Source organism: Mastigoproctus giganteus, chromosome 2 (genome assembly GCF_048544385.1).
Source record: "Mastigoproctus giganteus isolate SK-2022 chromosome 2, ASM4854438v1, whole genome shotgun sequence".
Lineage (NCBI taxonomy): Eukaryota > Metazoa > Arthropoda > Arachnida > Uropygi > Thelyphonidae > Mastigoproctus > Mastigoproctus giganteus.
This window is the reverse complement of record NC_143576.1, coordinates 184,363,933-184,388,648: the sequence shown is the minus strand read 5'-3', so window position 1 is coordinate 184,388,648 and position 24,716 is coordinate 184,363,933. Positions and strand designations below refer to the sequence as shown.

General features: G+C 39.1%; 1 protein-coding gene across 3 annotated transcripts in view; it reads right to left on the bottom strand.

Moving 5' to 3' along the window:
• The window catches only part of LOC150089829 (uncharacterized), a 281,785-nt gene extending 267,668 nt beyond the window's left edge, over positions 1-14,117 (bottom strand). For all 3 annotated transcript variants that reach the window (XM_090389668.1, XM_090389667.1, XM_090389669.1), the window contains exon 1: positions 13,991-14,117. The gene's annotated coding sequence lies outside the window, so the exon portion shown is untranslated. The remainder of the gene's footprint in view (positions 1-13,990) is intronic.
• Between the last annotated feature and the right edge of the window lie 10,599 nt (positions 14,118-24,716).

Here is a 24,716-nt window from a genome sequence, read left to right as displayed (position 1 = left end):
CTTAGTTACCCTAACACAGCCCATGTATTTCCTTGTTTCACAATTTTTTTTTCAATGAAAACCACAAACAACAGGTATTAGAATCTATAGTTCTTAGTACTTTGCATGGGCTGAAGGTTGAGAAGATGAAAGAAGATACTTGTGGGCATTAGACTTGAATTTATGTATACTGCAATTATCAGGAAATATGTTGCTGTTATTTAGTTTTTAGGAGCATTAGCAACTAAGGCCATATTGCTCAGGGGATATGCGGTGGCCATTCCCTGACCTTTCCGCATCCTCCATATTTGGTGGTCACAGGCTCGAACCCCAGTCTAATCAAGAAGCGTGCTGGAAATACGTATGAAGGAAGATTTTCCAGAAAACAAAAAACTTGGCTAGTTACAGCATGTGTTTGGACTGCTTTAGGGAGGAGAGAATTATAGAAGCCATTTGGACATTGCAGTTTGACGCGCTGGTCGGATGTATGGTGCTCCATGATTCAGTAGTATTTCTTTCAGAAGCAATATCGAATGTTTGATATTGATGTACTCCCCACGCCAAACTGAAGAGGAAGGTGCACATTTCATCACTGCATAAACATCAGGTACTTATGTATTTGACAGTTTAATTTTCTAATACAAAGTAGAGAAAGGCTCGCAACCAAGGTCAGCTGCACCCACTAAACCCTAGCCACGTGGATGATTAATGTAGTCAGGACAAACAGGTGTTCAACACTTCCAGCATCTCCAGAGATACGCTACTTTCACCCTCAATGGCAAAGGAAACTAGGTCATGACCGTTGTGTAAACCTATACTGAGTAACTCAGACTGGAATAACCTTTCTGCAGCTGTACTGCCTGTTTGTGAAAAGAACGTTTTAAGAAAATTCCAGGATGCCACCCACTCATGCTAAACAAACCTGCCAAAGCTGTTTTCGAAAAATCGTACACACAGTGGTGTACAATGGTCCCTGTGCATGGGTCCTTTGCAAAAAATGTAGCAAAGTAAAAGTCTCAAGCTGACTAGTGCCTCTCGGGTCACATATGCCTGTACCAGTTAACTCATCACCTGGATTCACCTGACTGAGCCTCCACTCCCTCACATGTACCCCAATAACTAGCCGGAAAACCCCCACGTACTATCCCTCAAGATACGCCCGATAAAAATAGTACAAACGGAGATGTGTATCAGCCAGCTCAAACAGATGGCACTAACTGAAAAATAGCGTCGATGACAAGATTACGAGATATCAAGGATGCAACAACACAAACGTCTGCACACATGACTACCAGTAGAAGATGTGTCGAGTCGCAAACCGATATGGCTATAAACGAGCATCCTGCTATAAATGCCGGACATCCACAGCTATCGGAAGTAAAAGACTCCAAGCAGCCAGCCCAATTACATGCGATACTCTACATCTTTAAAGCATCTATAATCCAAATTACTGAAAAGAAAATGAAGGAATTGTGCTGTCTGATAACCGCCTCCCATCCCTCACAGGGAAGCAACAGCTGCCCCGAATGGCTTGCACTTCATTCTCAACAGACATACCTAGTGAGTAAATGGTCACAATATAAACTTGTGCACCCAACTAACATTCAAGGTTCCTCTTCAAACCTATCCGATCATATAGATCACCAGTTAGAAGGAAAATAAATCCCCACTGAAATTCAGCCTAAGTCTAGTCAATCAAATCTAACCAAAACACCAAACATGCAGCATATTCATGCTGCTCAGAAAGATGTTACAATTGCAGCCGCCCCACAACTCATCCATTTTTTTTTTTTTTTTTTTTTTTGTAGTTGTTGGCACATCGGCTTCTGTGGCCATAATGCACCTCCCAAGGTTTTTGTAGTGCTTTGATCCAAGCCCGAGGCAAGATTCGAACCCGCGACCTTTGGGTTGCCAGGCAGGCACTTTACCCACCCAGCTAGCCCGGTCAGCCACTCATCCATTGATTAGCCCAAATGGAATATACCACCTACCCAACCCGCAGGGCCTCAGTCCAAGAAATGTGATAACACCGTCACACCTTCAATATGCCAATCAACGGATCACCCTTGCAATACCAGCTTACGACCTGGGCCCAGATCGTGGCGGCACAGTCGAAAACTGGAATGCATTCGGCAGAAAAGAAGCAGCCAAAACAGAACTTCCCGCCCAGACGAAGAGCATCCCAATCTTATGCTACAGGAACATCCAACACCTGACAGTTACAAGCAGTAAGCACTACGAGAAAGGGGAAAAGCAGCATATACATCTCAACTTTTCCCCTCAGACCACAGCTGATCAAATCGCAACCACCTTAAGAGATGAGTGGCAACTTGATGTCGCAGGGGAACAACTCTCAGCCAAGCACTGGAGCTATGCTACTTCAAGCTTAAATATGACTCCAAACGGTATCACAACGTCAAAAGTCCATCTATATGGCCAGTAGGAACCATCATACGCCCTTTTACAGGAGAGCAACACACCATAATGACACGCTGGAAAATGCAAGGGCCCCCAGAAACAAAGACAGCTGACTCACCTATAGCCATAGTAGCAATCAATCCAACCAAACGGTAGATGCTTCGGTACCCGCTCACCTGCTACCTTCCAACCCGAGTTGCCTTCCTGTAGGGCCTCTGGAAAAACAACCTCAAAACATAATCCAAACTGAGATGCCTATCACTACCAGGATCACATTAAAGGAAACAGCCCATCCTCGAAAGAACCAATCGGCAAGAGTCCGGGCAATAAAAATAATCTCTTCGATCCCCATGGTCACACTACTGTATCAGAACATCCGCAGTTAAGGAATAAAATTGAAACCATGGACAAAATTTTGTTATCGAAAGAGTTTGATATGCTTTGCCTCACCGACACCTGGCAAGAACCTGGTGAGCATTACATTGCAGCTACGACTCCAAGTGGTTATGGCTCTGTACTCACATCCAGAAATAAAAAGGGGAGGAGGAACGTCACTATTCTATAGTCAAGCCATCCTCACCCTTGAGAACAGCATCTCCAGTAACTCAGATGATTACAAGGCGCTCTACACATTGCTGAAAATGAGTTCCATTTCCATTGGAGTCTGCCATTTACATACCTCCCAATCCTACACCAGAAATAATGCAAGAGGTGACCAACTGGATCGATTCTTCACCACCTCCACACCTCACCAACGAAAATTGTTTGTGGAGATTAACCTCCCGTCATGTCTGGAACACATGAAAAAATTGCTCCTTGGCATGGCTGGCCTTACTATAAAAAACAAAGGCCCACAAGGGGTACAAGTACAAACCAACTGGATCCAATTTTCACTTCTACTGCCTGAATGCTCAAGACTCCTCAATATGGTTACTTTAACTCTGACCATGACCCAATACAACTAGAACCATCAATCCCAAGTTACAACTCAAAAGGATAGGTGATACAAAGAACAATCTATAGTCCAAAATATCTGGATGTTTCCAGATGCATTACAACAGCATCTCTCATCCTATGGTGTGTCCTTGAATCCTGCGATACCTTACTAGCAGTCAACCTGTTAACTCAATGGATTATTACGGTAGCTCGAAGACAGTCACTATCACTCTCAAGCATGGTGGTCCCCACATCTAAACTCCAGCTGTCAACTAAAGCAGCAACTACATAAGCAATGGAAGCAACCTGGTGAAATTAATGAAAGAATAGCCTTTTCAAGAGCAAGAGTAATTTTCAACCACCGAAATCCCTTAACTAATATAGGGAATAGTGACCACAGGGGATGTAGCACCACCATCTCTTGACAAAGCATTGCAACCCATTGCAACCGTCTAGTCGGAAGTGAAACTGCCCTGGTTGGAGACCCCTGTGAATTAATTAGTGAGCATAACAGAAAACGAGCCTGACAGTGCTGTTGCTGCTCTCTCCCACGAACTGGAAAGACAATAATCACTACTGTAAATTGTATATGTTATTTGTTATTTTGTTTTATCCCCATATCATTTAATGTAATCTTGTTTTTGTTCTTGAATGTCTTATGGTATTTACTGTTTTTGTAACACCTTATCTGTAAACCCCTGGCCTTTTGGCTGTGAAGGGAAAGTTGCAATAAGGCCAGGGGTTTACAGATAAGGATACAGATTAGTTACAACATTTGGTTGTAACCAATTACAACCAAATGTTGCAATAAAGATTTTCTCTCTCTCTCATTTCAGAAGAACTATGCCCATGGAAATACCTATAGAAAAGGCATGCAGCAGAAACAGAAAGTCTGCGAGACAGGGAGCAAAGAGTCTTTGTTAGAGATGAGTCATTAATTAACCAAACTGCCCTCTTTTGAATAGAATCTAGAAGCCTGAGAGAGGTTTTGGGGATACCACCTCAGATGTGGAAACTATTCCATTGTAGGGCAGATTTGCGATTTGTACAAGCTGTTTGGAATTAAAAAATAACTCTGAGAATGAAACAGAAAACCCAGTTTTTTTTAGATGCAGAGGAAACAATATTTGCAATGTGTTTATACCAAGAAGGATTAGAAGACAAGGTAATCCCAACAGAGATATGACATTGCCTAGAAATCAAGAGTGTCATCAGATAAGCATAGGAGCAGAAGAATCCATTTTTTGCAGGATATGACCCGAGTTTTAGAAGGTTCAAAATCAACAAAGTTATCTTTGCCCCAATGGAGAATTACGTGGAGATCAGTATTTAAGGAATCAGTAGTGGATACTCGAGAATTTGAAACTATTTGTGCAGGGCACGGTTTTTGAAACTAAAAGGTGGAATGCAATGTACTATCATCAGCAAAGCAATAGATGGGATTTCCTGTCAGTGTCTGGAAGAAGGTCATTAATATACTGGAAGAAAAGAGAGGGAGAAAAAACTGAACCCTGAGGAACACCAGCATTAGTGGAGAAGTGAGAAGACAGAGTCATCTACCACCACCCACAGTGAGCAGTCAGAGAGAGAGAGAGAATATTGAATACCCAATTACAAAAAAACAGTTGGCAAACCATAAGATGGAAGCTTATTTAGAAGACCTTTATGCTAAACACAATCAAAAGCCTTTGAAATGTCAATAGCAACTTCTTGAGTTTTGCCAAACTTTTCCATTGAATTTGTCCACAGATGGATAACATAAGTCAGAATATCACCAGTTGAAAGACACTGACAATCAGTACTGCTGATCATTGATCAGATGGAAACTTTCTAGACAGTTTGAGTTGGCAGTTATTTGATTTCTTCATTACTTTGGAAAGAGTAGAAGTAAGAGCAACGATAATTGAAGGTGGGAGGGAAATCACCTTTTAACAAGTAAGTGAAAAAAGGCGACCCAGAATAGGAATAAATTCAGAAGCACAAGTTTTGCTGAACAAGTGAAGAAATACCATCAGGATCTGAAGTTTTCTTAGCATCCAGATTGTTCTAAATCTTTCTGGCATCCTTTTGATGGAAGACCGCAGGAGGAATTGAATGGTGTTCTGTGAATGGTAGGAGATGGCTTACCAAGATCAACAATTTGCAAGTTGGAAGAAAAGTAGGATGCTAGCAGGTCAGCTTTATCTTTGGCTAAAGGCACAATACAACCATCTGGTTTTGAGAGAGATGAGAACAGATGGGCAAAAGTTGCAGCCAATAGCTTTGAGAAGAAACCAGAATGCTCGACTATTCTTTGGACAAGACGCAAGTTTGGACTGATAAATAACTGCTTCACAATTGTTGTGAGCTTTGGTGTAGGCAAAAATAAAGCTGGAGATTTGGATACAAACCAATTTCGATATGCAATGTTCTTGTCTTGAACAGTCTTAGCACATTTATTGGAAAACCAATGTTTAGATAAAGGACAAGATTTTAAGGTGGAGTGTGCAATAAAGGATTTCATTCCTACAAGAATAATTTCACTGACACTATCTGAGCAAACACTGACATCAGATGATTTGAAACAGTAATCCAACCAAGAAAAAGAAAACAAATCTTGCAGATCGTCCATTTTTGTATTCTTGTAATGCAAAAATGGGATGATCGGCAAAATTTCAGGAGAGAAAGGCTCCACTGGAGAAGAGACAATCACCACCAAATTGTAATCTGAGGTGACTAGACCACTCACCTTGACCATGCTTAGAAGGGTTGTTTGTGAGAAAAAGATAAAGGGTGTTGGCTGCACGGTTAGGACTGTCTGGTAAACAGGTAGTTAAATGAACAATCTGTGCAAGATCATTAAATGAATATGCTGTGCAAGGTCATTAGTAATTGCAAAAGTGTCAGCATCTGGATCAGCCGAGTCCATTTGACTAGAAAACTGAAGTAAGCTGTAGTTGTGAATATTAAAATCAGCAAGGAAAGTTACCTCACTGTTAGGAAAGTTGGACTGGAGAAAGTAAAGTTTTAAGGAGAGGAAGTCAAAGAGTTCCAAATCATTAGTGGAGTTGGGAGAACAACAGAAGCAACAGAATGTGGTAGAGAAATTTTAAGCCAGAGATGATTGAAAAGTGGAGATTCCAAATTACTAAGACTCTGACAGGGAATGTCAAAACAGACATATGCACAAGTACCACCTTTGAAGCGAAAGGAATTGTACAGTGAATAATTCAGACAAGTGTGATTTTTTTTTTGATTTGATAGTTGTTGGCGCATCGGCTTCTGTGGCCATATTGCACCTCCCAAGGTTTTTGCAGTACTTTGATCCAAGCCTGAGGCGGGAATCGAACCCGCGACCTTTGGGTTGCCGGGCAGGTACTTTACCCACTCGGCTAGCCCGGTCGGCTGGACAAGTGTGATGAACAGTGGTTGAATCAACTGATAACTAGGATTCAGTCAGAAAAAGTACATGGGATTTGGCAGATTAAGTGGAAATGGACATCATATGTTTGTGAAATGAACTTTCTTTGGATCTTTTCGCAGATAAGTTTGTTCTATTACCTCAACAATTCATGATGTATTCAGTAGTAATAAAAGGTCAGGAGGATATGCTATATGAAGTATTGAAATATTTGTATATGGCATACACATGGTAAGAACATACCCAACTCCTTGACATAACGTGACCTCGACAATGCTCCACCCCCAACGTATACACTACTCTGACTCGCTCCAGTCACTATCTAGCAGGGTAGAGGCAGCAAGATTATACACTAGCTGATCTGGAAGTCTCCTAAAGAATTACCAATAAGTTAGTCCAGCTGACTATCTAGGGGTTGGCCTGCAAACACCATCATAGAGCTGTACCCTCTAAATGTAAGGAAGATTGGCTCTTGGCATTACATCCATCATAACTTCAAAAGATATCAACCATACTACATGATGGAAGAGATGGCAGGGGTTGCTGGAACTTTGCTCTGGAGACTAAACATGGGTTCCACCACTTCAAGTCTCCAATAAGCAAAGTGACAGTATTGCACCTGTTGATGAGAGTCATCTATAAGGCAATGGTCAGGCCACACCTAGAGTACTGTATACAGGTCTGGAGGCCTCATTTCAAGAAGGATGTAGAGCTGCTGGAACGAGTACAGAGAAGGGCAACAAGATTAGTGAATGGAACAAAGGGGTGCTCTTACGAAGAAAGGCTTAAGTTTTGCAAATTACAGAGTCTCCAGACACTGTAATTTGCAAAACTTAAGCCTTTCTTCGTAAGAGCAACCCTTCATTCCATTCACTAACCTTGTTGCCCTTCTCTGTACTCGTTCCAGCAGCTCTACATCCTTCTTGAAATGAGGCCTCCAAACCTGTATATAGTACTCAAGGTGCGGCCTGACCACTGCCTTATACACCTCTCTATCCCTGCTAGAAAAATTCCTGTATATCATTGATAAGACACCATGAGCTACTCTTGCAGCCCGTCTGCACTGCTCAGAGAACTTCATATCTGCCTGCACAATTACCCCCAGGTCCTTTTCATTCTCTACCACTGTCAGTGTAGTACCACAGAGTTGATACGTTGCTCTGGGGTTGCTGTTTCCCATATGTAGTACTTTACATTTGTCAATGTTAAACTTCATTTGCCACCTCTCAGCCCATCTGCTCAACCTTTCCAGATCCTGTTGCAGCAGCATAGCATCAGTAGCATCCTTAACAACCCTGCCAACCTTTGTATCGTCTGCAAACTTGGACATTAAGCCTGATATACCATCATCAATATCATTTTGCAAATTATCATTTGCAAATTACAGTGTCTGGAGACTAGGCACCAGCGAGGTGATCTGATAGAGGTGTATAAAGCCTCGAATGGTTTAAGCATGCTCAATGCTGATGGGATTCTTCCTCTAGCTCAGAAAAATCACCTGAGAGGGCATAAATTCAAATTGAGGAAAGACAGATGTAGGATAGACGTGCGGAAATTTGCCTTTAGCCAGCGGGTGGTTGGTTGGTGGAACAGACTTCCATACCTTGTGGTGGAGGTTGATAGCCTAAATAAGTTTAAGGCTCAGCTGGACAGGTATTTTGAACGAACAGAGGGGTGAAGTGGAAGTGGGTTTTTTTTTTTTTTTTTGGCTGATGCTGCATAAGCTTGCTTTCTTGCATCAAATGCCTCTACTAATGCTAATGCTAATCTTCCACTTAGTATTGCCTGGTAACAAAGAGGGTCACCATGTGATGTGGGCAGCAAACCTTAACCCCTGCTTACATTGGTTCCCACCTGGGTGGTCTCCTCCAGAATGCTATGTGCCATATTTCAGAACTTGCACATGGGGGTTATACCCAGGGTTACTAACAGTCCCACCACCATCATGATGACCCACAGCAGGACTTGAAATCCCTAACACCTTTCTATCCATGCTGATGCATGTTCCAATAGAAGCAGAGCAAGAATCACTTTTCCCTCTACCTGCAGCTCTAGTTAATGTATTAGTCTGTGTATCCCCCCAAAGTTATCAGTTTTCTGACCCACCTAGTTGCCTTGATAATTGCCTCAGGGAATATTCTTCACCCCTTCTATTTAGGTGTATCCCATCCCTGTAAAAACTCTCCCCTGTTTTAAATATGCACAGACCACACTGAGAAAAATTCTACCCAGTGAGCCTTGCACAGTCTCTCCAGGGCCAAACTGACTGACAAGGGTCTCGACATGCAGTCCCTCCTCCTGTTGTGTCTGGGCATGATTGCATACAGTTTCAAATTTAATCCTAACTCAACTTTTTCCCGACATTGTCCTGTACTTGTTAATTAAATCCTCAGGTCTATATCAACAATATCACCTTTTATGCTCTTAAAAGATCTGCTCCTATCATCGTCTACTTTTGTCCCTGACAGACACACCCCGGTCCTAGTCCACCTTTTCCTTTGGCACAACATATTTTCAGTTTCCCTGGCAATAGAGTTACTGACAATTACTATCTCATTTGGGACCAGTGTAACCTTAGGGATGCACAAGTGAGGGCTCTGGCATTGAGTTGAGCAGCTTAGAGCTTGATGGGGCCCTCCCATTTTAACTGCTTTGAGGGCATCCATGCTATTCTTCAAGCTCTCATAAACACCATTCAGAACACTGAGTTTACACCTAATTTCCTCATACTATTTGCACTGAACACACACAAAGATCCCCCCTTGGTTCCGTGATGTCCTGTTCCAGATAGCTGGCAAACATTGCACAAGTTTTATATATTGTTAAGTCATGATTCGTAGGAGAACTGCCTCTTCAGTGTTCTCCCCAGAGCCACGCCACTATGTTCAGCCTGTTGCTTTGCTGCTCAAATCTGAGGCATGATTTCTGTTTAAATTCAATTTAACCTGAGAATATACTAAACTGAGAGATACCTAAATGCAATACATATTGCGCCACAAGTTTACATTATATTTACTGCACTATCAAGTTTAGCTTATATTTTTGCACTATACTATACAGTTTTCCTAGAAATTTTAAGCCGAGTTTTGAACTTGTCTAGCCATCCCACAGAAGCTTTGAACTCATTTACTCCCATAGATTTCGCAACCTCCAAAGCCTCTTCCCTAATAATAGGCCCATTAATGGGAATTTTTTTAGCACGTGCACGACAAAACCACTCATACATAACATTGTCAATTTGAAGTCCAACAGTTTTCGGGAATGATTTTTGAATCTGATCATTTACGTGTTGCCAAAATTGTTTTAGCAGTTCATATTTTTTCTTTAGGATGTCGCTTACCTGCGTCTTCCCGATTTTGAATTTTACAGCGAGATTGCAAACACTATTTTTTTGCCGATCATACGCATTAATGAGTTAGACTTGATCTTTTAAAGTTAAATGTTTACGAGAAGACATTGTGCACTTCACACGACACTGAACAAAACTGAAAACTGAAACTGAAAAGACGAAAGGCCGACCATATCCGCCCCCCCCTGCACACACCGAATTCATCAGAAGTTTTACACCCACCTTAAAATTCTTGAAAAAGGGTTTAGAACCGCAACGTAAACCTTGATAAAATTCAGAGAATCGGAAATAGAAAATAAACACACAATTGAGGCTATACGTGGAAGAAAAGTTCCTAGAAAAAGGGCTGTGAGCTCGCCTGCTGTCCGTTATGGGGAGATCAAATTAAGTGCTAATCTAAACAAAACAGTGCAGATTGCCTGTCCGTGTCCGTTACAGAGAATGTCCACTAGACAGAAGCTGAAAACACGTTAAAACCAATAGAGGAGAGTTGGGGAATTTGAAAATGTCCGTTGTAGAGAGAGATGTCCGTTAAAGAGAGGTGGCCGTTAGGAGAAGTTTCACTGTAGAAGCAAACTGATTTAAGGGTTTAATCCTAGTTTGTATGAAGTTTTAACCTCAACATTATTACTGAACACCACCTGGATTAATTATTGTGAGTGACAGAAATTCATAATGGGAAGTGCTAATCATCGAAGCACCCATCAATTTTCAGGTTTCTTCACAAGTTACAGATTAGGTTTATTCCAAAAATTTGTGGTACATGCATACACTGTAAAATCACAGCTGGCTGAATGGTAATATTTCAGTAGCTTATTTATATCTGCATTTTTAAAACTTTTATTCCTTTAAATGAAAAAGACCTGGGAGTAATTGTGCAGTCATATGAAGTTTTCTGAGCAATGCAAACAGGCTGCGAGAGCAGGTCATGGAGTATTGTCAATGATATACAGGAATTTTGCTATTAGGGAAAATGAGGCAATTATCCCTTTATATAAGGCAAGGGTCAGACCTTGCCTTGAGTACTGCATACAGGTCTGGAGGCCTCATTTTAGGAAGGATGTAGAGTTGCTTGAGCATGTGCAGAGAATGACAACAAGGTTGATGAGGGGAATGAAGGGGGGTCCTCTTACCAAGAAAGGCTTAAGTTCTGTAAATTGCAACAGTTGGAGACTAGACACCTGCAAGGTGATCTGATTGAGGTGTATAAGGCCTTGGAATGGATTGAGCATGCTGAATTCTGATGGGATTCTTCTGCTTGCTCTGATTACAAACCTAAGGGGGCATAAATTCAAATTGAGGAAAGACAGTTGCAGAATAGATGTGCAGAAATTTGCACATCATATTGTGCAGTGTGTATTAGTCGTTCCAGTAATTTCCATTAGTTTACTTTTATTTCATTCCCATACATTCCTCATATGTAACCACTGCTTTCAGCAGGTTTTATTATAATCTGAAAACACTCACACAAAATAAGTGGGTGGTTAATTGCTGGAACAAACTCCCATCTGTCATTGTGGAAGTTGATAGCTTAAATAAATTCGAGGAACTGGACAAACTTTTAGGGAGAATGGATATGTGAAATTGTTTTTTTTTTTTTGGCTGATACTACATAAGCTGATAACACTTATTATTATTATTATTATTATCTGTTTATTTCCATAAGGAACCACCCCGGGACGGCAAAGTGCCAGGAGGGTGCTAAGTACATATCAAGGTACGAGATACTACGTGCAATTGGTTACATATACTGTACACGTAGTCTCGTCCCAAAATATTGTACACATTTTATGTTTAATACATACATTTTATGTATAATACATACAGTATTTACACATTTATGATTGTGTACAAACATTATACAGCTCATATATTTACAATTCACTAATTCCACATATAACTTACCTATTTACATAACTGTTATAGAAGGTTTATTTTTCCGGTCAACAATTATTATTGTTCTTAAAGTAGAAAGTTTCTCTTTTACTCTCAATTCTTTGGTACTTTGCAGCCGATTCATATTTCGGTAAATCTGTACGAATTCTGGAAGATCTCTTTCCGGTATGTTGCATCTTCACACAGTTTTTCAGCATCTATGTGTAGTGAGTTAAATATTTTCGCTGTATTTGATGGGAAGAATCTTTGCAGGCTACTAAGATTGTTTAGGACTGGACGGAGTGGGTTATTTACTTCCCCGCAACGTCTAGCAGTGGCACGCGGTTTGACTAGAATATTATCCAGGACTGGAGCATCTACTCTGCCTGTGAGCATTTGTGCGAGTGTGTATGTTCCTGTTAATTGTCCGCTGCATCCAGGGTACGATGTTAAGGTTTGAGTAGAGAATGGCCCTTGAGATAGTAAAAGGGTGGCCAGCAACTCTGTTAAGCCATCGCAAGAACCAGTACTCAATCCCAAGGACGGACTTATAATGTGAATCTGGAGCTGATGACCAGATTTGCGAGGCATACATTGCAATTGGCAGGACACACATTAAAATGTACTTGGTCACTAGATGATGATCACTAATTCCTACCAGTTCCTGTCTAGTAGCCCATAAAGCGGCGAATATTTTTGTCTTCATATGGGCGAAGTGTTGAGCAAAGGTGAGTCTGTCATCCCACTTAAGACCTAGGTCCAGGTGAGAGTGCACTTTTTCAACGCTAGACCCATTCACAGAGATCGAGATGTCATTTTTATTCTGCTTGTAAGTTATGGTCATTTGGGCAGACTTCTGTGCATTAATACGGAACCCGATGCAATCCAGGTAGCTCTCAAATTCTCGGATTGTGCTATTTGCCATCTGGCAAATACTTTCTGCTGATTCATGGTCTTTGGAAGTGATGAAGAATTTTACATCGTCAGCATATGTTATAAAGTCATGGTACTGTGCAAGAAACGGCTCCAGGGCGGCCGCGAAAAGGGTAGCCGAAAGAACTCCCCCTTGTGGCACTCCTCGCGAGATGGTAAAGTATGATTGTAGCTTTTGGTGCTTAACAGTAAGTTTTCTATGTTCTAGCAGGCTGGTTATTATAGCTAACAAGTTTCCTCTTACATTAAAATAATTCCTTAAAATCGCAATGAGCGCTGGAGTTGAGACTTGCTTTCTTGCATCACATCCTCCATTACTACTAAATGAAAGAATTTTATGATGACATCCAATGTTTTATGCATCATTAATATTTTGTACCTGCCTATGATGTTAAATCTAATATGGTATGTGTACATACCATATTAGATTTAACTGGACAGGCATTTGGAGGGAATGGTGTGATTTTTTTTTTTTTTTTTTTTTTTTGGCTGATGCTGCATAAGCTCCTACACTTGCTTTCTTGCATCATGTGCCACTACTACATTAAAACATTCCAATAAATCCCTTTTTTTTTTTTTTTTTTGCATTTCTCAAGCGAAATAAAAAGTTGGCAGAAAGGTACTGCTGCACGTTTTACTACATATTCTTCAATTTGTATATATGAAAATGTAAATTGGATAGAAAATATGTAGCCATGCCCTCATTCAACAGCAAAATTAAATTTTAAGGCAGGCTTCATATTGCCAAACATGTCACATATTTCATGTTATGGCTGTTAGCAACTGTAGATAACGCTGAAATGTAACCACTGCTTTCAGCAGGTTTTATTATAATCGGAAAACACACACACAAAAAAAAAAATAACCACACAAACATGGAGCGAAAAGTGTAATCATTATTTCATTGAAAGGCCATATATCAAATAATAGTGACGTTTTAATTCCCAGACCATTGTACGCAGTTGTGTACATGAATGTAGTTATACATTCACGGGTAAAAACCAATGTAAAAAAACAAATGATATTAACACTAATTTTAACCTTTGCTCATTGTAAACAAATCGGCTGATAAGAATATAATTGAAGTTAATTCAACTTACTTTTAGGCCAATGCTACGGCTAAATGAATTTTGAACAGGTTATAACATAAGAACATCGGTTACAAAACAAACACAACACACGAAGTCAAGAACTGACTATCACCATCTTCTATTATTTGTGTACAATTTCGTAATGAATTTCTAACAGCACTAGTGCGACGTCTGTTGACGGTAATCAACAAACAAGGAAAGCTAAAATTTCTACTGTACTCGAGTGATAAACATGAAGTGAAATGTCAAAACAATTAGCCTTGGTCAAGCCTCTCTCTCTGCTAACAAAATGAAACCACATATTTAAAAATACGACATAACATTCGCAGTTTGCTATATATCCGTTACAACAAAGTGTTATTTACGTGTCGTCATACCACATATTGTACACTCAAAAGATCTGAAGACAACAATGAAATAATTCGCATGCTTCTAGACTTGTGGACCAATTCAATATACTAACAGATAGCATGTCAGTGTACTTGTTCAATGCCGTTTGGGTTTTCTGGTACCCTTCCGCATATATTTTTTGGACCCTCTTCCAACAGAATCGCAGTTGTTCATTGTCCCTTCAGTCACCTCGGAGCGACTGTTCCACTATAAAACCGGTATTAGAATGCCCAAGTATTTGTGCACAAATACATGGTGTATGTTTCCACGTATAAATACATGGATACGTACCTAGTAACCAAGCAACTAACTGGACGCCATTTAATTGGTTGGTTACTGATGAGGAGATGATTGTTAGTATTAAGTTTAATGCCACAAAGGCCAAATTATGTCAGTTTATTTCGTACACCTCTTAACAATTGAATTATATACATGCATATAGGCCAGTACAATTTAAGTATGTTAAAAGTTTGTTTGCGTGATCCAAGAAAATGGGATAAAATCTGAGCTTCGTTCAATTTGCTGAATGACTGAAGTGTTCTAGAGCGGATAGATAAATAAAGAGGACGGTCTACAATAAAGTGGTGGACTGTAAGTTGGGTGTGACAGGAAGTTCACTGTGGTGAATCTACTCCCAATAATAAAAACAGGTGTGAAATGTGAGTATGCCCAATTCTCAGTCTCGCGAATACAACTTCTCGTCTGAATGCAGAGAGCCGGAACTTTGGTTTTTGTTTTATCTGGTAAAGTTTGTTGGTGTTCCAAATCTGTGACCAGTTTTCATAACAGGCCTTGCTAATTATAGGCTTATAATCCATATTACTTTTATTAGGAGGGAGAGAAAAATGATGATATCCAGCTCGGGAACTTGGGTGAGCCCCTGGGGTAACTCGAGAGAATAAACGAATATTATTCTTATGCAATTACTGTAGCAGCATCTTTCCTATGGTGAAGAGTTGCTGACTCAGGGTAAACCCATAGGAAAAAAACTATAGAAAAGACATAGCAATAATGTTATTGTTATGTATACAATAGGTAACTATGAACTGCTTCCTTGCGTGTTAGTAGAGTAATAAATATTGAATTGCGTTAAACGTGTGCCGTTATTCTTCTTATTACCTGTTTAATTGAAGATAAAATTAATTATTTCTCAAAGTGTGTGTTCAGAGGTTATTCATTCACATGTATGAATATAATTTATAATGCAATAACATTTCGTTTATTTTTTTGAAACGATCTTTTTTTCAAAAGATCGTTTCAAAAAAAAAAAGTAATTTGGTGCGCCACATATTCGCTCTGCAGAACTATATTATTATCAAATAATTTAACAGTAATCAAACCTAACGTTCTTTATGTTTCACCGAAACACCTGCCCACACCGTTCATTATGGTTTGGGCAGGTGTTTCGTGTGGTCGTTTTCCATTATTTCACAATTCAGTCTTGGCACCGCTCTAATAGAATCTTCTGTTTTTTTTTTTTTTTTTTTTTTCTTTTTACAGAAAAGTGACTTATAGCCTCAAGACTACCAAATTCCAGAATCTTCAACCCGAGCCGTTAGTTTTGGAAATGGGCCTTTTCTTGCCTTCACTAATTTTTTTAGCCATATTCTGCACATTGGATCCTTCAGAAAAGGTCACTTGTCTTCCTGGAAAGTGTTCATATTTATAAGATACAAGGCTGTGATCATGTCACTGGACAACTTATTTTTGCATACCGTAAGTTTAATTATCTGTTGACACGAATTGCGAAAGGTTTCTAATTTTTTGGGCAGTGTGTCTGAAATTCCGCCATTCACTGCCCTGAAATTTGGGAATTCGTCAGAAATCCTCTAGAGCAGTATTTTCCAACCTTTTTTTTTCCAGACCATTTGTTTTATAACTACTATTTTTTTAAAATATACAAGTTAGGTTGCTATAGGCTTATTTATATCTCCCATTATTGTTAGTGGGATTGTTGGTAAGTACAAAAAAAAAAAAAACTGCTTTTCTGGCAAGTTCCGCAAACTACGATTCCTTTGTTAACAAAGACACCGAAGATTGGGAAACACTGCTCTAGCAAAACCAACTCCCACTTCTTTATTAATGAGACTATTTGAACGAGAAGCACTTTCAGTTTAATGTTATCGTCTTTATTATCTCGTTGAATTTAGATCCTGATATATTAAAAATACGAATGAAAGTTACAAACAGGATTGGGAGGGAGGAAAACTTTCATTACGTAATATTGAGGAAAGGGGTTAGGCTGTTGCTACAAAGACGGCGGAAACAAAATTAAAACCGCATAATTTTGATTATGAAGAGCCCTCACCGCAATTATTGCATTTCTTCCTCGTTTGTTCACTTACCCAAGAAATGACCAACGTACTTCAGAAGGCAGCGAGAATTGAATTCTGACCTACCATTTCTTGAAAAATATTCAAATATCCGTTATTGTCCATAGTTGGACTTATGTCGGTAACCTTTTGTTGTTATTAGTGGTTCAAAGTAAAGATGCAACAGCCCGAACACAGCTCATACAATAAAATCTGCATATTTTCGTAACATTCAGAGGCTTAATTACAATCTTGACCACCCAGCTATTTATTGAATATACCATAGTACGAGTAACTCTTACCTCATTTCTTCCTTTCCCCCCCTTACCCGTGGTGGATCTGGCGATATGTTAGTTTTACCGTTGGTATAACTGAATAGTCAAAGTATTTTTGACTATTCAATTATTTATGACTATTTAATAAAAATTATTCAAATTGCCATTTTCAAGAAAACAAACGTTTGCAAAAAAGTTGATTGGAAAGGAAAGTAGTGGGGGGGGATTAACATAACAATTATAATCTTTTTCTTAAAAATATTAAAAACACTCCGTTATTTCTTCTTAAGTTCTATTATGCTCTGCAATAAGAGGAGAAAGATATACCAGACTGCTGGTTCTAGAGCAATACGAGTCAGCTTTGAGAAATGAATAATATCTTATAAGATAAAAAAAAAAAATCTTATAAGATAAAAAAAAAAAAAAAAACACAAATACCAAAATTCTCAAGATTAAGTTGTCTTAGCTGATATTTCATTTTCAGATCTTTTTTCTACAAGATGTTTAAAAGGCATCTTAAAAAATAAACGCACACATCATTTCCCGCCCAACCTTGTTATAGGAGTATTTTAGATCACTGAGAGACAAACGTCTATAAATTTCATCAGAACACTGATCTGCGTAAAAATCAACTAGAATCGATGATTAATACAAAAAAGTAAACTGATTTTTTCTGTAGTGCGTACGATAATTGCACTGTGATTCACTACTTTGAGGGGATACACTAAACATCACACTTTTCAAAACTTTCATGATTGATTGATTGTATAATCATCACAGACTTATTAAGTCTGCTGCACTGTAATGGGACTGCGCCTTTTACCTTTCTATTGTGTCAAACATCACTACCAAAGCGAAACAACATGACAAGTAATCTTCTTAACACCAAAATTTGTGCAACTTGCCCCTCAAACTGAACATGGCTAACAAATTTTTTATATGGTAACAATTTACCTTAACACAAATTTCACTAATCACACGAACAACCATGAAACTACAAGTCAAAAGCGACAGCTAACAGAGAAATCACGACAGCGTTCACTCTCCAAACATTTTAGCTCTACTCTCAGGTGTGAGCACACATCTGAGAATAGAGCTCAAAACGAAAAAGCTGAGGGTTTTTTCCTTTTGTGTACCATATTTTTATAACGGATTTTTAAGCCACACGTATTAGCATAGGCATATGATGCAAGAAAGCAAGCTTATGCTGCATCATCCAAAAAAAAAAAAAAACTTCCATTTCAGTTCACCATTGGTTCCAGATGCCTGTACAGCTCATCCTTAAATTTATTTAAGCAAAGCAAAAGATGGAAGTCTGTTCCACCAATCAGCCATCTGCTGGCTAACGGCAAATTTTCGCACATCCATTCTACAACTGTCTTTCTTCAGTTTAAATTATGCCCCCTCAGGTTCTTCATCCGAGCCAGAGGAAGAATCCCACCAGCATTCAGCTTACTCAAGCCATTCAAGGCTTTTTTTTTTTTTTTAGCTGGTGCAGCATAAGCCTTGGGCTTCCTTGCACTATGTGGCTGGTGATATTAATAATAATATTATTATACACCTCAATCAGATCCCCTCGCAGGTGCCTACTCTCCAGGCGCTGCAATTTGCAAAACTTATGCCTATTTGGTAAGAGAAGACCCTTTCTTCCCCTCACTAATCTTGTTGCTCTTCTTTGTACTCTTTCTAGCAATTCTACATCCTTCCTAAAATGAGGCCTCCAGACCTGTACACAGGTACTCTAGATGTGGCCTGACCAGTGCCTTGTACAACGGGATAATCACTTCCCTGTCCCTGCTAGCAAAATTCCTATATATCATTGATAAGACTCCATGACCTGCCCTGGCAGTCCGTCTACACTATCAGCAAACTTCATATCTGAATGCACAATTACCCCTTCCCCGAGTGTGGTAACTTACATACACTGCACTGCCACTTCATTAGGTATACCTACCTAGTAGCTGGTTGAGCCTCCTTTAGCCTTCAAAACAGCCTGAATTCTTCTAGGCATAGATTGAACAAGATGCTGAAAACATTGTGCAGGAATAGAGTACCATGCAGACATGTGTGTCACGCAGTTCCTTGAGATTCGACAGAAGTGTAGGCCTGCAGCAAACAGCCCTTTCCAGCTCATCCCACCCAAAGATGTTCAATAGGATTAAGATCCGCAGGCCATTGCAGCAAAGAAAAGTCATTGTTGTCTTCCTGGAACCATTCCATAGAGATTCAGACTTTGTGCACCGGCACATTATCCTGCTGGAAGTAACCATCTCACTGAGAATAAACTGTCAACACGAACGGATGCACTTGGTCAGCAACGATGTGGCATTCAGACGTGAATCTATGGGTATCAATGAACCCAACATGTGCCAAGAAAACATTCCCCACACCATAACTCTGCCGCCGCCACCACCACCTTAGTACAGTAGTCGTCAGACATGACGGGTCCATGGATTCATGTTGTTTTCGCCAAATTCTGAGCCTTCCATCAACATGATGCACCAGGAACTTCGACTCGTCAAACCAAGCAACTGTTTTCCAATCCTCGATAATCTCGTGTAGTGTTGCTGTGCCCACAGGAGGCATGCTCTCTTGTTCTTCGTTGATAACAAAGGTACGCGATGTGGCCGTCGGCTGTTGTAGCCCATTCGCGACAAAGTGCGACAGTGGTCCGTTGCGATATTTGTTCTTCGCACTAAGATTGTATTCTGACGTGATGTGCGGCACTGTGACCCGTCTGTTTGCTTGCAGAATTCTAGCCATCCTCCTCTGACCGCTCTCATCAATGAGCGATTTTCTTCTACAGGAGTGCCGTGGAGAGGATGTTTTCTGTTCGTTGCATCATTCTCGATACACCCTCGAAACTGTGGTGCATGAAAAGTTGAAAACTGCTGTTTTAGAGATGCTTTGTCTTCCACGTTCGAAGTCCATCCATTAATTCACTCCCTTTCCCCATTCTTGCTACGGTTTGTACGCTTAACTCATACTAGAAAGGTTGTTCTGCTGCATTTATATCCACAACTGTGGTCATGTGACTTGCAACGTTGTGGGACAAACCTCTTATGTGCAAAGCAGGGGTGTGCCTAATAGATTGGCAGCACAGTGTATGAAGAAAATTTTAAAGGGGGAAACAAATGCGACTGGCATATGTGGGCGCCACATGTACCAATCGCATCGAAATTTCGAAATTGTGTGCTCTAAAACAAAACCAAGTTGACAACCCAGAAGAAACACTCACAATATTGTTATTGTGGGTAAAAATAAAAAAAAAAAAGTGCGGAAACTTCATTCAGAATTTTCTCCAAACTTGGTTGCATACCATGACAAACCATTATCAACGCCGTATTAACGATCTTGCCAAATTCATCAATAATTACCCCAAGGGGCTCACATCTGGTGAGTATGGGCATGGCACACCCAGGGTCCTGAGCTGGTTATTATCATTCTTCTCTTTCTTGATGATTCCTTTCTACTTTTGACTCTCTCTCAGGGTAACTCTGGAATTTTTTTTTTTTTTTGCTTGTGCAGCATAAGCTTCAGGCTTCCTTGCACCATATGGCTAATAATAATAATAATTATTATTATTATTATTATTATTGATGAATTTGGCTAGATCGTTAATACGGCGAAAGCTGCCACTAAATTATAATTGGAGAGTGCTTTCGTCTGAGACAAGCATGGTTTAAAGAAAATACAAAATCTATAAAAATTATATAGCGAAAAAATACCACTTTTCTTCCTAGTACATTTGAATGAAGGATTTAAATAACTGCACATTCAATAGTATATTTAATTTTTTTTTCTTAAATATAAAATACTAAATTTAAAACCTGGAGCCTGTTTCGTTTCATTGCATAATAAAAGGGACATTTTTTTTCCTCCGGATATTTTTTTCCCAGATGTTTTTGCCTGTTACCGATTTATTAGCATAGAATATACCTGCATATATAGAGGAGTTGACATAATAATGAAAAGCCCATTTCTTTATCCCAAATTAACTGCACTTTTTTTTTTCTGTGATTAATAGAAGGGAAAACTAAATATCTAATAATCTTGTTACCAAATAATTAATAATATATAAAAACAATTGCTTTTACATCACTGCAAATACCTCACAATGTACGAGTAATACTCACTCTACGTTTTGCAATCATCATCATCATCATCATCATCAAACTCTAAAGGCTTCGCCTTTTCGCTACAACCATACATCTCTATCTACTGCTGAACGTTTCATTTCCTCATATCCCCTAAAGTTCATTTTCCTCATTAGGTTTTCCAAAATTTTCTTCCTTTGTCGTCCCCTTCCTTTCTTTCCTTTTGAGATATTCACTAAAAATTTGTTATGTCTTAGGGTGTGTCCTAAAAATTTAGATTGTCTTTTTGCCGCCGTCGTGAGTAGCTGCCGCTTTTCTTGCATCTCGTTCAAGACAGATTCGTTGGATCGTCTCGGTCCAGCTAATCCTCAACATCCTCCTCCAGACCCACATCTCCAATGCCTCCAGTCTCTTGATATCTTGCTTCCATAATGTCCAGGTTTCACTTCCATACAGCAGCATACTCCAAACAAATAACTTAGCAAACTTCTTCCTTTTGCAATACTTCATTTATTTATTATTCCTGGATTTTTAATAAAAACTGAAATGTAACATGTGTTTAACGGACCTTCTGTGATTTAATAAAATAAATAGCAACACGTACCTCAGATCGTGATATGTAGTCAACATTTTTGTAATGTATTTCACTTATTTTCTCCTGAATTTTAATAATCGAAATACATGCATTTGACATTTCTGTTGGGATTACTAAAATAAAAAAATAGCATTAATTCGCATTCATACATTTAGTTTAGTTAGGTTAGTGTGTGTTAAGAGCCAAAGCAACCAAGGTTATGAGGCGTCAGTATACTGTGACAGTAATTGCGGCAGTCGCCTGAGACCGACTGACTCAGCCACATTGCAAAAAAAAAAAAAATATCCTTGCGCCACTGACGAAATTGGAACTTATGCCTCCCCCCCGTGTGTGGGAGTATGGTGATTTGACCACTGTGTTATAATACAGGGTTGTTAAAACCGAAGCATCCTCATGCAGAGGGCCCCGGAGCAAGCCCCAAGGCCCGCACCGAAAAGAAACCCGGACAACAGGCACAATAAAGAACGCGCTCTCCACCCATCGGGAAAAAAAAAACCAGCCACAAAATTTGTCACTATAATGCGCTGTGGCAAGGCAATACAAATTACTTGAACAGCGCTGACCGTTTTGGTCAACAACAGTCAGGACCGGCGCTGATATATAAGCGCCTTTGTGGAAACAGTTTTTCGGCGCCCCTTCAGTGACCTAACTGTAAATTTAAGCCCTTAGACCCAGAAGCACTATAACAGTCACTGTTTATGAAGGACAAAAAGGAAAAAGGAAAGATGTTGATACTACTGTACATACATACATATAACAACGTTTCACTACATAAATACTTTAATAACAAAAAGAATGAATAGTTACAAAAAAAATAATATCATTTTATATTATGATTATAGAGATATTGCTAACGTATTTTTTAATACAATATTGTAACTTTTCTGGCCTTTAAACTAGCAAACGTTTTAATTATATTACTTAAATCTAATTCTTCTAATACGTCACTTTCTATATAAATTGTTGATAAATTAGATTATATCTCTTGAAACATTGAGGATCTTCAATAATTTTTTATTTTCTTCAATTTGAAAAACTTCGTTCGGCAGTAGCAACTGTTACCGGTTATGACAAATATATTCAAATATATAAATAAAATAAATATAAATAAATAAAATTCAAAACATCTTGGGTGTCATATTTAAGAAACATTGCAAAGACTTTATTTCTTTGAATAGAGATACACCATTTATATAGCTACTCTTATTTGAGTAATCTGTTAGTTTTAGTTGTAAATCTTTACAATGTGTTAGGATTTAACTTTCATTCCAATCCGATAGTGTACTTAATTTCGATATAACTTTAATTTATTTGTCATTTAGTGTGACATCATATTTCTAAAACTTCTGAAGTTTTAGAAATATGATGCTTTAGAAATCGATGAAAAACACGACTCGCGTACGTAAGGACCCGGAATGTAATTTATCAAGAAATAGTAAAGCAAAAGTGTTCCAAGAAATTTTTGATCGGAGTTATAGTTAGCAAATAAAACAAGCGAAAGTTTCTATGACGACATATCCGGCATCAGGTTTCAGGAATGAAATGCGACAAATAATTTCACATTATTCATTATAAAACCTTTCGAGCCTTAAAGGCGAATAAGCTCCTGGTGACATATATCCAGTAATTTCGAAGGAGGTGGCAAGAGAATGCATTCAACCATTAAGGTTAATTATGAATTCGTCACTGGACTCAGGAGAAATTCCCTTGGATTAGAGAAGTGCTAATTTATTACCAATACATAAAGGCATTTCTAAGACTGGAGTGGGTACCTATCGATTGGTCAGTCAGACTTCAGTGGTAAGAAAAATCATGGCATCAATGATCAAGGGTGCAGAACAGGATCATTTAGATAGAAATGAAATTCTGAAGGAAACAGCATGGTTTTGTAAAGGGACAATCATATTTAAGCAAACTTGTAAATTAATTATTAAAACCACTCTTGAGTTGGATGTAGGAAATAATTTTCACAGTGTTTTAGTTGGATTTAACACAGTCCCGACTGAGAGGTTTCTGTATAAGCTGGAACATGTTGGAACAGCCGGGAAATTCTTAGATGGATGGTGGGATGGCTGCACGTTAGGAGCAGAGAGTTGTGATTAATGATCGCTCTTCAGATCAGACCAATGTAAGAAGTGGGGATCCTTATGGATAGGACTAATATTATTTTTGATTTTCTTAAATGAAATCGACGAAGGAATATAGGGCGTGATGTCAAAATTTGCAGATGTAAAGTTTAATGGTCAGCGCCAGGTTCACAATGAGTTAAATAGACTTCTGGAATGAAGTGTATTGAACAACAGCTAGGGATGGCAACTTAGGACATCATCGAGGTTCCAGCCATCTTGCTACCAAAGAGTATTATCGGATCGAGGGCCCTCCGGACCCTTCAATAATAAGACAGAAATTACTGTCTAAAGAAACCAAAAACCACAGATGACAATACCGACAAAACTCAGTAATCTTCTGTACAGAAGATTACTGATAAATTAGATTATATCTCTTGAAAAAAAAACCCTTAAACATTCTTCGCGGTGTTGACAGGAGTCGAACCCAGAAATTTCCATCCAGTGTAAGGAGAACAGTGATTACAGTATATTAACTGTGATACTCGCGAAGCCCAAACTTTTTTAATACAGTTACAAAAATACAGCCTCTGAACGGCCCACTTTATTCTTCTATTCTCATTTTCCTTTCTACACTGCTCGACAAAATTAACAGAACAAAATGTTTTTCATGAACAGTTTATTGTGAACAGTGTCTCCGAAGGGAATATTTGACATAAACAGGCATTTGATATAAATTCCGAGTATCCAATAGAAATCGATCTATAAAAACTCACACATTATGCAAATTATTCATGCCTATAAAAATCTCGGGTTGCGACTACATCAATTCATTTCCGTTATTAGGCTTGCTCAGTGGGACATCCACATCTACAGTATTCAAGACGGCAAATCATAGTTTAGATGATACTTTGAGATGACGGACCGTTGGACGACTTGAAGCCGGGCAATCGCAGGCGGAGGTGTACCTTGGCTTAATGTGTCAGCAGTGTTGTCTCGG